We start from the raw sequence: 16,259 nt of genomic DNA, 5'->3' as shown, positions 1-16,259 counted from the left end.
CTGCTTTGCTAACTTACTTTCGCTGGAGTGTATGCCCTTGATCTGAGGGCCGTCTTCACTTATGGTAAATCCTACCTAATAGACAAGACTAACTAGCTTATGATAGGTTACATGGGAGGTGGGGGAGAGATTCTGTCCTTTATGGCCATGACTTCTTTCTGCACAAAGCATGTACTGGCACCCTACCTTCTTAATAGATATACAAATGGCATTTAGGAAGCTATTTACACATGGTGACCTTTAAACATTAGTTTCACGTTTCATCTTGAATAATCATTTTCCCTATACAGCCTTCAGAAAAGCAATCCCTGGAAAAGAAATTATCCATGTAATAAGCATTCTTCCAAAGTAAAATCTGTTAGGAGCATTTAAAAGCAAACATTCCCCCTACAAACAGCCTACTCAAAATTCAACAACATATTTCTGACTGTTGTCACTAAACGTGAGTACAGCCACATCAGCATACTGCTTGCTCTCTGTAGTCTTTCCCCACCCTTCCCAAATGCACAAAGAAACCTGAGCACTGCTATTCAGGTTTGACTGTACACAGATCCCCCATCTCCATTGCCTGCTGGGAGGCACTAGGCCCACACAGAGGGCAGGCACACCCTTTAGTGGTAAGACATCAACATTACAGCTGTGATTGATGTACAGTTGGCCCTTTCCTGCCTGCAATGTCCACAAACAGAAGTAGCCATTGTGTTTCCCACTGCACAACTGGCTGGGTAAAGACAACAGTCATCTGTGATTTGGGCCATAGGAATAAAAGCAGGCCTTGGTGTGATTTATTTGCACTAGACTTCTGATCAAATCTTGTATTACCCTGACTATCTCAGACAGGTCAGGTCTGATAAAATGCTTCCTAACCTGTGCAGGTGAGACCATGCATTGAAAGACAGGATTTCTGCAACACCTAATTTCAAATAACCACTCCTCAGGTAGACTTTGGAAGGTAAGTACCTACATCATTCTCAAACTTCATCCTTTTCCATCTTAGCAACTATAGACACTTTTAGAATGGCCACTTCATCTAAGAGGAGACCCTCAACTCATCAGCAGTGAAAGCTCAGGTCAAATCTACACTACAGGCTGCCACTACTGGCTGCCATAAACTTTGTCAGCTGAAATAGTCTTCCAATCTGTACTTAGTGATTTTACATACAGAATTTACAAAACTGCTGAATAGAAAGATCATGGCAAATCTATACATACACTCTTGAAAGAGAGTTGTAGAAAGAAAATATTCATTCCCATAAAATTTCTGAGGCTGGGGACAAGGCTCAGTGGAAGAGAGCATTTGAGAGTGCTTGCCTCGCATACTCAAGACTGTGGGTTTCATCCCCAGAACAACAACAGAAAAAAAAAAAAAGAAAAACGTTAAAAAATCTCTGATCCTTGGTATTCCACCCACATAATGAGCGGCTGTGTCACTTTCAGCCCTCATGGGCTATGACATAGGTGCTGAGGAATGACTACCCCTGTGCCATTTCCAAGTCTACTGATCCAATATTTCCTTTTGCTAGAATCATGTCAAGGATGGTGAAGCATCATTAGACCCAAAGAGCACTCTCCCGCTAGCTGCTCTATTAACAGACACTCCTATCAGTCATCTATGCCACTTTGTCATTGTGGGAGTTGGGAGAGAGTTCCATAAATGAAAGCAAGCCCCACCACTTCCCGCCCACTTCCACTACCAGTCTCGAAGCAGCTGTAGGGCATGAGGACTAAGGGGGAAGATCCAGGTGGTCAGTTGCTTCAGACACCCATGTGTGGGTTCTGACAGGCTGGGTAGGAGGGGTGGAGTTGGACTGTGACCCCACAGAGATGTCCTCTTGTATCTGTCTGTCACCTTCTTGCCCTCTGAATGCCCAGTATGGAGCCCACCTGGTCTTCCTTGCCTACTTTTCTATGCTCTACTAGTGGGTCAAATCCTTTATGTGGATATGATATTGGAAGCAGATCAGCTCAGCTGGTGTCTCTCTGCTGAGATAAAGTAGCAACTGCTCGAATCCCAGCAACTTCAACTGCAATCTAAACAGTCAAGATTTTTTTTCCTTTTCTTTCCCTCATTAGCTGAGAGTCACAGTTGCATGGGGTGGGACTACGCTGCAGGGCCACTGAATGAATCCTAGATTAGATGCTGGTCACTAGACCAGGAGTCATCCCTACCCAAGGCCCCATCTACTTGGTAGGTGCACTGCTCTGTAGAGATAGCAGCATGTCTTTTGGGAGACCCACTTGGCGATCCTGGGAGATCACTGGCACGGCTCCCTGAATCTCTAAGGTGTACAGGTTCTGGCTAACAGTGCTGCCCAGCTCTCCTGCATATGAAGCAGGGTTGGGTCCACCACACACGAGTACAGCACATGGAAATCAGTTCCTTGGAGATCATGGACACCAGGACACAGCTGGGGCAGCTGAGAAGCCCCTTTATTCCCTCCCATTGGCTTCGTTCCCCAGGGAACACCTGTGGATACTGCAGTGCCCACAGGCATGAGCCCAGGTGAAGAGCAACTGGGGAGGTGCCCCCTTCCCTCCACACACACAGGAGCCTGTGTGAGCCAACAAACACCTTTTGTTAACCTGGAAGAAATGGGTACTGAAAGACTAAGACTTCAAAAGAGCTTGCTTTTCCCACCAACTCAACATGGCAGAGCCTGTCTTTCAAGCCTCCATGAACTCTAGTCCTGCCAGAGGCTAATGTGTCCATTGTCACTGAAATACAAGAATAGCAGCTTCAGATCCACAATTTGTCACACAACTGAACGCAAGAGGCAGAAGGATACGTGTTACATTGCAAAGGAAGGGGACCTACACAGCTGAGAAAGGGACATTTAGAGACACAAGGTAACAGTTGGATCTGGCTTCAGAAAAGGAGACCACCTGATAACTTTTCTCATTTTACTCAAACAGGAGAGTGTTTGTTTTGCTGGTCATTTAGTCAGGTGGGAAGTTTTAAATAAGAAGGGGAAAGGGAATGCTCACTTCACTTAAAGAACTTAATCTTCGTGTCAACACAGTCATAGAAAAGGTCCCCCACCTGGGCGGGGTCTGGGGGCTCAGAGCTGCTCAGAATTTCTTCCATGGCTTCCAGGCCTTGCTTTTCCAGCTCCATCATGATCTTCTTCAGCACTTGGCCCTGCTCCTGAGGAAAGACATGGCCTTTGCACAGTCAGCAGAACAGTGGGATTGTGGCTGTGTAACTGAGCCTCGGGAGTTCTACTGGCTTCCTGCTCACAGTCCCATCCACCCACTCTGGTCTGTTCCCAAACAACTACCACGAGGACCATTCTAGAATGTGGCTGCTTCAGGATAAAATCCAGACTCCTGAGCGGCATTCAGGGAAGGCCCTGATGAGAAGCAAGGTCTTGTGGGCCTGACCTCTTGCCTCATCTCTTCCTCGTCTTCAGCCAGAATTACCTGCACTCCTCCATCTCATGATACTTTCCCCCATTGTACAGTGACTCTTCCCTCAAGCGGGTCCTTCCCTACGTCAACACTTGGGCAACTTGTGCCCAACTGCCACCCAATGGCTGGGACATAGTAGGTGTACTGCAACAATGTACTGCAATGGTGCCACCCAATGGCTGGGACATAGTAGGTATACTGCAAAGATGTTTGCTGAATGATCAATGAATATTTATCTCCTGAGCACTCTTTTTAGGAGATGGTAAGAGCTCTTCCTCCAAGAAGTACTCGCTCATTTACAGTGGGTGACACTGAAGGCTTTCATTTACCCAATTAGTCCCAGAACTGAGAAGCCACTCTCCTTACTCATCCACTACTTCCTGATTCAACCCAAGAGTCATTTCTAAATTTCAAAACCCAGCGATCCCATGTGCTCTTTCTGCCCTACATTCTCATTGCTTGATACCCACAAAACCAGACACTAGTAGGTGACATTTTGAGTCTACCTGGGGCTTTCTGTCATACACCTAGAAAATAAGCCCTGTCAGAAACTTTATTAAACAAGCTTTGATAATAGAAGCAGTTTGACTTTGAAAAAGTACTCACTCTTAAAAATAAATGTTAACTTAGCCAGGCATGGTGAAACACATGTGCCTGTAATCCCAGCGGCTTGGGAGGCTGCAGCAGGAGGATCACAGGTTCAAAGACAGCCTCAGCAAATTAGTGAACCCTTAAGCAACTCAGTGAGACCCTGACTCTAAATTTAAAAAGGGAAGGGGGGACTGGGTATGTGGTTCAGTGGTTAAGTGCCCCTGGGTTCAATCCCTCGTACAAAAAAGAAAAGAAAAGAAAAACTGGGAATGTGAGAATCTTTTTCTAAAAGAAAAAAAAAGAAAGAAAAAAGAAAGAAAGAAAGAAAGGAAGGAAGGAAGGAAGGAAGGAAGGAAGGAAGAAAGAAAGAAAGAAAGAAAGAAAGAAAGAAAGAAAGAAAGAAAGAAAGAAAGAAAGAAAGAGAAAAACTGGGAATATGAGAATCTTTTTCTAAATGATATCGGTAGTATGGGAAAATATGCTTAACATAGAATTTGGTACATGGTGGTTGTGCAACCACCACCACCATCCGTCTCCAGAGCATTTTTGGAGAATTACTTTTTGGAAATGGCATATGATTGCATCTTTAAATAAAGCTCTGCCAATCAAGTATAGCTTCTTAGCCCTAAAAGGTTGCAAAGAATTTTAAGAAAGCACAGAAGCAGGTCTCCCTTCTAGAACTGCACATCTCTATTCCTCCTAAGTCAACAGTAAATAAGAGAGAGCTTGGCCCACTGAGTTCCAGAACATGAGAAGCAAAGGCTTTGTTTTACTTGGTTTCAGGAGATTGGGTAGGAAAACGAGCACCCGCATTCTAGGAAGGCCTGTAGAACCTGGCTGCCCGGGAGGAGACTGGCCAAGAGTAGAGGAGGCTAACGGACTCCCTGACTCCTTCCTCAGGGACCTCATTACTCTCCCTGAACCCTTATCCAGGCTCACCTGGTCACTCTCGATGACAGCACGTGCCCAGTTATGGGCCTTGTACAGCTCATGCCGGCGGTCTGGTTTCTCCTGGAACCGAGGCTCCTTTTTAGCAGGGTCATCGTCCCCAAAACAGGGAGACTTGCTTTGGGAATGAGTTTTACTTCATCAACAAAGATGAAAGGCCTGAATATGGACCTAGAAAGAAAGGACAGTCAGACTGAGCATAGGGCACGAGGACACCCAGAGACTGTCTCTTTATTCAGCAATCATTTTCAGTGCCAACTCGTGGCAGGTGGGTTCATGCCAAGAGAAACACACTGCATGATTTAGTAGCTATTTTAATAAAACCAACAGCCATTTACAAGCTGCAAATTCTTCTATTTACAGTGAGGAGACACTAAAACAGATTATTTCTGTCCTGGAAAGAGCATCCGAGAGAACTCTTTTAAGTTGTATAAAGTGAGGCAAAAAGACACATAGTGTTTTGGGAAAAGGATGGAATGGATGGTCAATTTTGAGATGAAAGGTCTACCCCTTTCTCTCCTGGAAAGGAAGGGTCTTTTGGTTTTAAGATTCTCATTGGAAAATCTTTGTAAGATCTCTAACAGCCTCGAGGAGGGTACTGATTAAGACAGATGAAGCAGAAATTCCCAGAGATCCCAGAGGGGACACCTGCAGAGAAGCAGAAATCTGGCTGTGTGAAAGCAGGTGCTAGGCAGAGTGAGGGGCCTGATGCCCCTTTATTCTTTGATCCAGCTCTTCTGGCAGGACTGATGTCTGGCAGGCAGGCGTGTGTGAATATCTTTGTGCGTGGCTTGCACACATCATCTCACACACACACACACACACACACATACACAACCACACATACACACACATACACACACACACACACATATACACCAAGAGAGCCATGCATGTCAAAAGCTGTGGCCTGGCATTCCAGGTCAGTGTCACAGCTGATGAACACTGGGAAGGACACTTATTCTCCCTTCACCCGGAGAAAACACTGCTGGGCAGAGGGGCACTCCTGGTAGGTATGGGCACTGCTGGACCTGCGGTCTGATGTTAGCCAAGCCATGGGGCAGCACCTGCAGTAAAGATAGGAGGGCGTGAGCCACGTGCACATCTCATGTGTTTTCAATTTATCAGATTTGGACTTTACTTTGCCCTTCTATGGGTGTACCCTGTTTCACTCCAAGGAGACTCCATTGGGTTAGAAGTGAGCTTGGATGCTGACTTTTTCAGCCCAGAGGTGTTAAGATGTGAGGCAGCCAGAGCAACCTTGCCATTGTGCCCTGAAAATACATTCATGTGCACCATGATCTGAAAAGGACTGGTGATCAGTCACCCTTGCTCCCCTAGCTGTGTCTTTGGACTTACAGCATCAGCATCCCTGCTCTGTCTTGTCCCGCTGAAGCAGAATCTGCATTTTAACAAGATCCCGGGGGATTCATAACATCTGGGTCTGAGAAGCACAGTCATAGAGAACAGTAGTGGGAAATAACCTCTCTGATAGTTTCCTGAGGTGATCACAGGAAAGGGGTTGAGAGAGCACTGACACTGTTCACAGCATCTAATTTAACCTACATGTCAAAGGCAATGAGAATTTGCACCCCATGGTGATGGAGTGAGTGGTACTAATTAAGGATGCCTGTTGGGGACTCTGCTGTCCTCTGCAGGTGATACATATCATTCATATGGGAGAATGGTCCCCTCCTCTGCCCTACTGCTGGGGAACACAAGGTGGGCCAACCTGGGTGGAATCAAGGCATATCCCTCCTTAGCTACCATCAAAGGAAGTCGCCCAAGACATAGGGAAGCTACTTACACAGAGGGAAGACACACTTCCACCCCCTACAGCCTCTTGGAAATGATTGTTCCTTTTCCCTTCTACTGACTGTTGGATATGAAAAATGAATTAATACAAAACTTCAAACTGTCAAAACCAATTCTGATTACCTGGGAAGTGAGAGAAAAAGAGTGTGCTCAGCACAGAACAGCATACAGAGCTGTCTCTGGGTCCCTCTGGTCTCCAATGACACAACTACATCCCAACCAGCAAGAGTCCTATCAGATCCTGCAGGACCAGATAGCACCAGGGGTGTTCTGAGGGGTTCCTGATTTTTTCCCAGTGCTGGGGACTGAACCTAGGGCCTCATGCTCACTAGACACACACTCTGCCAGTGAGCCCAGCCCTGCCAAGAGTGTTTCCAAAAGCCAGTGTACATCATACAGGAGTTGCCACACAATGGCCGGCAGGCTCCGTGACTAACATAGAGACCCTCTGCTGACAGGGGCCTGGAGGGCCCAAGCCCACTCCTGAGTCCACACCTACTCAGTCATAGGGCTCTGCATTGGGTAGAGCAGTGACAGCATGGCTCCCCATGGTGTGAGGCTCTGTAGTGGGACTGGTGCCGGCCCCAGCACCAGCAGCCCAGGGAATTGCAGGCTCCAGCAGAGCCCACTGCACCCTGGCTACAAGGGGGGGCCCTTGGAGAGGAGACCTGTCTCCCAGCCCCAGGCCTCGATGATGTTCACCTGCTACTTCTTACAGGCCCACACAGCACCTTTGTTCTCTAGCACTTAAAGCTGGAGTGGAGTAACCTCCTTATTGGAAACCTGCCTTTATATTTCTAGAACCTAAGTGTCTTGCTCACCAGGTGTCTCTTCTGATACACTGACTCCAAGGGAGAACCTTGCCTGCCAGAGGGGCTGGAAAGAGACATCTTGGCAGCACCTACTGGGCTGAGTTGCCTTTTGACACGTGAGACAAAGAACAGACTGGGACTGGGAATAGGGGCATGAGTACTCTCTCTGCCTCTGACCAACTGGGGGCTGATGTTTTCTCTTTCTTGGGCTCACCTGGATTAAAATGGTCTCTTCCAGCTTCTAAAGCTATCTTGCCAATTCTATGTCTTTGTCCTAAGACCTGTGAACTTGTAACTCCATTTCAACCCACAGTCACAGTCTTCTGCACCCAATATACAGGACACTGGTAGTAAAGAATGCTCTGTTTGATATAACTTCAAACCCAGTCGAAGCTCACTGGAATATGGAGATTAGTTTAACTCATGACAGCGTCTAGGAGCTTTTCTAAAATAAGAGGTACTGTATGTTCAGACCTCCCATCTATTTGTTTGATCTTAAAAATAAAAATATGAGCAGGTGCCCATAATATTTTAAGCAGCCTAAGAGTTCCAAAAACTTCTTTCCATACTCTGTGAGGAAGTCAGCATCCTCGACTGCTAAAAACACAAAGCATAAATTTGTCAAGGTGTTTAAAGGAAGAATTTTTGAGATTCAATAAATTATATAAATAATAAAAATTTTAAAATAAAATTATTTATAGAATAAGGAATATAATAATTTTTGATAATACACTGCAATAATATTAATATTAATTTAAATTAGAATTTGGAAATTATCTATAATTCAGGTTTGATCATTTGTACCTATGTACTATATCCCAAAAAGGGGAACCTAGCTAACTCGGTGGCTCCAAATACTGTGAGGGCTGGGGGTGCGGCTCAGTGGTAGAACACATGCCTAGCACCCAGGCACTGGGTTTTATCCTCAGCATTGAATAAAAAAAATAAACAAGTAAAATAAAGTTATATAAAAAAGACACCATTAATAAAAATTTTTAAAAATCCAAATGGATAAGGAGCTCCCCTGGCATGTTCCCATATTTGAACCTCAGATGGCAGCCTCTTCAATACCACTTGAAGAAATGTATGGCAACTCATAGCCCAGAAATATTAAATGACTTGACCAAGGTCACATATCTAACTAGTGTCAAAGCTGAAACTGGGTGGTGACCATTCCTCTCCACCACCTTTCCAGGAAGAGGCTCACTTCATCGTGTATGTGGAGTGACCCAGAGTGTGTCCTATAGTTGGCTCTAAGTGGGACATAGCAGAGAGGCTCCAGACAGCCACATAGCAGAGAGGCTCAAGACAGTCCAGGGCTGGATTCTGAGGATGACCTTCAGAAAGGTCACCTAGACAGAACTCACTGTGGTCATTCAGCCTCTCCACAGTATGACATGAATATAAGATGCTATGTACAAAGGGAGGAAGTGCTTCCAATGGCCAAGGGCATCACAGAGCCAGAAGAGTACTTTAAGAGACTCTACTGAGGGGGCTGGGCTGTAGCTCAGTAGTAGAGCACTTGCCTAGCATACATAAGGCACTGGATTTGACCCTCAACACCACATAAAAATAAACAAACAAAATAAAAAGACTCTACTGAGGGACACTGAAGCCAAGAAGACCATGAACAAGACTACAGGGAGCCATATCCTTGTCACCTTCAGCTCTCAACAAGACAGGTCTAAGGTCTGAGGCACACAGCCTCATGACACATGGCACAGCTTGGTCTTCCAAGATCTGACTCAGAGACGTGCAGGAAGTTTAGCCTTGAATGACACTTTGAACATAGCCATGAAACAGTTCCACTGGTGGCACCTTCGCCTTATCTGCCCATTTTTCTTTCCAGAACCTTCTGGTGGATGCACCAAACCAATGTTTAAAAAAAAAAGAAATCTTTTTTCCCATAATTTGTTTTCTCATTTGGAAGAACAAAAAAATAATCATGAAAATCTCTATAAAGTTTTACAGCCTAGCACAAATTTTAGTGTTTGTATTTGCATCTCCGGGCTCTGCTCTTCTCATGTTCATTTGTCATTCATTCAGCAAATACATGTTGGGTCTGATGCAGTGCCCAACAGATGTTAGGGAGGCAGCAGTGAATACACAGGGCAAAACTTCTGTCCCATTTTACAGGTGAGATGACTGAGGCTCACAGAATCCTAGTGCTTTGTCCAAAGTCACATTCCTAACCAACAGTGGACCTACAACTAAACTCAGACCTTATACATCCAAAGTCTATTTTCCCCACTACTTCCCAACCTTGTATCCTGTTGGTATTTTTCATATACATTGTGAAACTGCAAAAAATAAGGACTTTTTGTTTTCTGGGACTTGGAATTTTATTATCTGAAGCCAGTCAACCATTCCAGCCACAAAGTTCCAGCCACAAATGTGGCTCTGTTCTTGCTGAAGATGTGGACATTCCCCAGCAATGAAACCAGGCTGGTCTTGTAACCCAGAATCCCTGCAAATCCACTGAGGATCATTAGTCCCTGAATGAAAAACATAAGCCCCTGCTCAGATAAATCTGCTACACTGTGAACCAATCTGAAAGGCATTTATAATAACTGGTTTCCCTCAAAAGGCAGGTGTCCTTCTGCGTGGTTCATCTATGGGCCATTCTAGCTCTAGTGTGACAATGTCACCTGAATCATATTGTCAGGGTCATACCTGGCTGAGAGCAAAACCAGTCAGTGAAGAGAATTTTAGAGAATATTTTGGAGCATAAGATGACCTTGGGGATGGAGATTTGGATCCAGAAGCTTGGGAGGTTTGGAAAGTCCAAAGTGTAGGGTGGAGAGAAGCAGTATGGGAAGAGTTCAAAATGAAAGGAGGGGAGGGAGCCATTTGCCTTGGGCTTTCAGCTCTGTATATCTGCAGGCAGGACTGATGTGGCTGCCAAGGCTGACCTTGGATGCCTGGGTTTCCAAGAACAACAAGGTAACCCCCACAGCTGAGATTTGAAAGATCCAAATGACACAGTCTTAACCAATCTAATTTAGCCTCTCAATGGTAGTGCATTGGGAGAAGACAATGAAACAAAGAAAGCTCAGAAAGAAAAAGAGGGAGGAGAGACACCCACCATGACCCAGGGTTCTTAAATTACCTTCTCTAACCATTTTGTTTTACTAATGCTATATCTTTAATGGTTAGTATATGAGATCCTCTCAGTGCTATACTGGTCTGACAACTACATCTTTAAAAATAATAAGCCCAAATTTATGGTATTTGCAGAATTCTTTGGTATAAATACTCCCTCTGTGGCCCTTTTCAAGACAATAGTGGCATCACAGAACATGGAGTTAGGCAGAGAGACCCCTGATCAGCTCTCCTTACCTTGAGCACTCTCTAAGACTCTACATCTTACCCTGTCTCAAAATGGCAAGACACCTCTCCAAGTATTCTTTCTCTATCAGTTCTTCCTATCAAGAAGCTTTGACGACTACTAGCTTCCATTAAAATGGCTTCCAAAGGTCAGAACCAGTACACTGAAGTCTATCAATATCACTGCATCAGTGATCAAGGCACAAGCTGACCCAAGGGAATATGAATATGATGGAATTTGCCTTCTCCACAAAGCTAATTAAATGACTTTTCCTGTCCCTCAATCATTCAAACTCTGAGTTTTTTTTTATCTCTTTCCAACTCTCAAACTTGCAAGGTAATTGGTACATGATAAGAAAGAAGGAGAGTTCAGGCACAGTGTCACATGCCTGTTATCCCAGCAGCTCTGCTCAGGAGGCTGAGGCAGGAGGATGGCAAGTTCAAAGTCAACCTCAGCAATGGCCAGGCTCTAAGCAACTCAATGAGACCCTGTCTATAAATAAAAACAAAATAGGGCTAGGGATGTGGCTCAGTGGTCAAGCGCCCCTGAGATCAATCCCCAGTATCCTACCCGCAAAAGATACTTTGACACTATCTCCCCAAAATGTCTAACATTTTTAGCACTAGCAGGAGTCAGCTAAGACCTCCTCAGTGTTACTACCCAAAAAACTGAGGGTAAGTAATTATGCTTCCTGCTGACAAAATGCACAATGTTGAGCATGCCCAATTACAGTGAAACATCGAAATGTTGAATAAGAAACAAAATAACCTACGACAGTTCTACAGTCACGGTAAGAGACACAGCCCATTTAACCAGGGAAGATAAAAATGAATGTCTTCTGGAAGGGCCTTAATCTTCTACAAGGTCTTTTCAATTAATTTAACAATGAATAATTTCCTTTTTGAATTACTTGAAATTTTCCATTTTAAATATCAGAAGGCTATTTCTCAACCCATTTCTGTAATTAGATTAAGCCCTGAAATTTATGTTAAGAAACAGAATTCGCTGGGAAACAGAATTCCTTTCTACTCATTTCCTGACAACACAACTAAGGAGAGTTAAAGCAAGTATCTGAGACTTCAACAAGAGAGTTGGTTTAGTTCAACCCACTCCTGTTTCCTAAAGAATAATGTCCAAATATCTTAGCAGAACATTTCATATGCTTCAAAATAGAACGTAAATGCCCTGTGTACCCCACAGACCAGCAGAGTCCTCCAAGACATCAGTGATAAGGGAGAAAACAAGTCACAGTCCATCAGCAGGGAGGGTGGTAGAAGCCCTAAATCTGGGACCAAGTTGTAGGTGGAAGGTGGGCCCATGGAACCAAGTGTTCAAAACTGAGAGATCAACCCAAGAAAAAACAGCTGGAATCAAAAAGAAGGAGAACCCAGAACACCACAGAGTGGTTGAAGCTGGCCTTTAGGGACCCTGTGAGGGTGGCTGGGCTTGTTTATGGAGGGTGGGAGGAGGAAGAGATAGAAACCTGATCCCCAGACTCATCTACAAGAGGAAACTTGCCCATCAACCTGTGTGCCCCACTTCATGCCTCTGTGCCTCTGTACACGCAGTTCTTCTACCTAGAGTGCCATTACTGCTTTTTGTACCTAATAAACCCTCACTTCTCCCACCGTGCTCACCTCTCCTCTGCAAAGTTCTTCCCTGTACCACCACATCTTTGCCACCTCTTTCTTGTACACACACCTCACCCCAAGTACTGAACAAGTACAATATTTGGTATGCAGTAAGTTTTTGTTGAGTGAATGAAAAGTTAAAAATAGTTGGGCGGGGGTTGTGGCTCAGTGATAGAGTGCTTGCCTAGCATGTATGAGGCCCTGGATTTGATCCTCAGCACCACATAAAAATAAATAAATAAAATAAAGATTAAAAAGAAAAGGAATAGTTTACACTAAATTCAATAGTTTCATATGGTGTTAGAAAGTTCTACTGATATTGGCAATAGTTTTAAAAATGAGGCCATCAGGTCAGAAGTGCTTGGCTTTCCCCCTGAGTCATCTAAGACAGAGAAAGACAGAAGGAAGGGGGAAAAAAAAGAGTCCTTTGATAAAAACAATCCTTGTCTCATATTCCTGAATCGAGAGGAGAATAAATATTTTCAGCATCTAAAGGAATGAAATTTAACAGCTGCAGATTCTTTGGTAGTGAATTCAAAGGTTTGACAACTGATATTCAAAAATCATAATGGTTTGTGGTCAGTGGAACACCTGAAAAACACCTGAGAACCAATTGATGTAGGCAGTCTTCTAGGGATTTTCATACTGAGGATCAGATGTACCTGACAGATTCAAGGTCCACCTGAAGATTCTGATATAAAAGGTTTGGGTCAAGGCATCTTGGCCCAAAAACTCCCCCCCCAAGCTATTGTAATAGTGAATGTAGTTATTGTAATAGTGAATGAAGGCATTGAGTGGTCGTCTCTAAGCCACTGATGATGTCACCTGTGGTATACACAGCTGAACATTAAAGGATATGGGGTAACTGTCTGCTTAGTAGGTCAGAGAGAGCCCTCATTAATAATAATTAAGGGCTGGGGATTTAGCTCGGTGGGTACGGTGCTTGCCTCATGCTCAAGGCTCTGGGCTCTATCCCCAGCACCACAAAAAAATTAATAATCATTAATTAATTAGTCATAATAGTTAAGCCTACCACGTACTTACCTGGATCATCTCATGTGATCCTCCTAACAAGCGTGTAAAGGTAGGGGCTGGTATTATTCCCACTACACAGTTATAGGAACGTGAGCTTACAGAAGTGGGATTCCAAATCCTGACCAGTTATTCCAGAGGCTATGTTCTTAGCCACTGTGCAATGCTGTTTTTTGTTAAAGTATTTGGGGAAAAAAGTTCTTCCCTAAAACACAACATCTTAATGAAAGCAGCTTCAATCTGTATTGCCTCTGGATCATATTGTCCAATAATGCATAGGAACTGGTTATTTTGATAAATCTTGGGCACATCTCCCCCTCCGCCAACACACACCCTGTCTTTTGTTCATCTCTGTAACCCTGTATCAAAATAGCACAATGTTTGGCCCATTACACATGCTCAGTAACTATTTGATGAATTTAAAACACAATTCTGCAACCGTAATAACCACCATGTGACTATACCAAGCACTCCACTTAATCAAAGCTCCTGTGCTATGCAGCCCACATTGAAACAGACTGAAAACTGTGACTTAGCTACCCATGGGGAGGACACGGCCAGCATGAACACAATGATGAGCTTCCAAGGCATACACATGCTTTCTCTCTGTGACTGTATCTTGAACAAACCTGGAAGGATCTGGGGTCCCAATGAAGTAGTGAATACATGGCGAGCTTCTGTTCTGAGGCAGGACAGACACTATACTGGCTGTGGTGAGGAAAGATTCAGAGTCTATGCAGACTCCTCTTGCTTTGTCCCGTAAGACGTCAATCATTGTCTGTACAGTGATGCTTTCTGAAAGAGAGATGGATAGCGGAGAGATGTAACTGTGGCACGTTGTTAACCAAAACCCATTCACTCCTTTATTTTTTACATTAATAAGCCCATGAAATTATACCTGGGATCATAACCCTCAGTGACAGAATACATGTCCCAGCTTTCTTTGTGACTAAGTCTGGCCATGTGGTCAATTCTGACCAATGGGAGATCAGTAAAATGGTGTGTGCAACTTTGTGGTCACATCCACTTCCTTGCCTTTCATTTTTCTCCCTTCCTGTTTGCTGGGAGATGCCAACCATCAGACCAAAAATGGAGGTCCATCCCTAGACAATCCATATACATCTGGACTATCTCATGGGAAAGGAAGAACTTCTGTGCTCTTCAAGCCATATTAATTTGGAGTCTCTCTGTTACAGCACTTAGCTATACCTCAACTAGTACAATACTCAATATATATCCATTAGGAAGTGTATGCAGTCTGTAAACAGATCCCCAAGCTAGGGCTGTTTGGGATCATTACTAAATTTGGAGAATGATCTCCCTACAGTCAGAAATATACACACTGAGAGGCATTTATAATATTTGGAGGCTATAAGATTATTGTCTCTGAATTCAGATGAATGAATAAACAAATCCTTGAGCCAGATGAGGTGGCACATGCCAATAATCCCAGCAGCTCAGGAGGCTGAGACAGGAGGATCATGTGTTCAAAGCCAGACATAGCTACTTAGCAAGGCCCTAAGCAACTTAGCAAGACCCTGTCTCTACATAAAATAGAAGAATGGTGCTGGGGATGTGGCTTAGTGGTTAAGCACCCCTGGGTTCTATCCCCGGTACAAAACCAAAAAAATATTTGTATGGGATCCCACATCTATAGGCTCCTCTCTGGTTGTAATTCATTAAAAGGCTATTTCAGTCTGTGTTCACAAAGACAGAATCAAAACATCACATAGGGAGAGAATTTGCTAGCACAATGCATATCCTCTTTATAAATCTCTATAACAAGTCACAACTAAAACTATTTAAAATGTCTTTGATTTTTTTTAACTATCCAGTGTTCAAACTTTCTTACTTTCTCAAAAATTAGGTATTGATTTGGAGTTTTTCATTTGTTTGTTGTGGGGGATTGCAGGGCTGGAGATGGAACCTGGGGGCCCTGAAAAAGAAATGCTCAGCATGGGCACTACCGCTATACTACATCTCCAGTCTTGGTATAGGATTTAAATCAGAATCCAACAGATGGGCAATATCTCTTGAATATTTTAATCTCTGCCTCTTGATTTGTCTTCTTGCACCTTATTTGTCATAGAAATCAGGTCATTCTTCCTGTAGAGTTTCACACAAGCTGGACTTGCACGTGGCATCCCCCTGGTGGAACTGAAGATGTTCCTCTCTCCTGTGCATTTCCTATAAACTATAGGTTTCCTATAACCAGAAGTTTCATCAGATTTAAGGATACTGTTATGCTACGAACTACTGAACAACTTTCATCAAGCTAGTTTTGATTTCATTAAACATCTTTAGAAGTTCTTTTTCAAATTCTCATTTTAAAATGAATACTTTCTTACCTTCCTATCTAGAATATATGACTTAAGTTTCACAGCAAAAACCCTAAAGTATTCTTCTAGATGAGATAAAAAGAAACTTTTTTCTTAAAGGACCAGGTAGAGATTATTTTAGGCCTATGGACCATATGGTCTCATTTTAACTTCCCTGTTGCAATGGCTCAAATTCACCAGTGCAGCATGAAGGCAGACATAAACAACACATAAATACCAGGTGAGTGCTACAGCTTGGATTCTGAACATCCTGAAAGGCCCTTGTGTTGACAGCTTGGTTTCCCCCCTGCAGTGCTACTGGGAGGTGGTGGACCTTTAGGAGGTGGGGCTTAGTAGAAGGAAGTTAGATCCTTGA

The 16,259-nt window shown here is 43.8% G+C and overlaps 1 pseudogene across 1 annotated transcript in view; it reads right to left on the bottom strand.

Annotated features, from left to right (window-relative positions):
• Window positions 1-2,887: 2,887 nt before the first annotated feature.
• The window catches only part of LOC144373842 (secernin-1-like), a 50,776-nt pseudogene continuing 37,404 nt past the window's right edge, over window positions 2,888-16,259 (bottom strand). The window contains exons 5-7 of the transcript XR_013433381.1: window positions 14,195-14,360; window positions 4,939-5,118; window positions 2,888-3,145 (exon numbers count right to left, since the gene is read on the bottom strand). The product of XR_013433381.1 is annotated as a secernin-1-like (transcript). The remainder of the gene's footprint in view (window positions 3,146-4,938; window positions 5,119-14,194; window positions 14,361-16,259) is intronic.

The sequence above is a fragment of the Ictidomys tridecemlineatus genome, unplaced genomic scaffold (genome assembly GCF_052094955.1).
Source record: "Ictidomys tridecemlineatus isolate mIctTri1 unplaced genomic scaffold, mIctTri1.hap1 Scaffold_51, whole genome shotgun sequence".
NCBI classification, from domain to species: Eukaryota; Metazoa; Chordata; class Mammalia; order Rodentia; family Sciuridae; genus Ictidomys; species Ictidomys tridecemlineatus.
The sequence above is the reverse complement of the archived record's forward strand: the minus strand, read 5'-3'. Positions and strand labels throughout refer to the sequence as shown.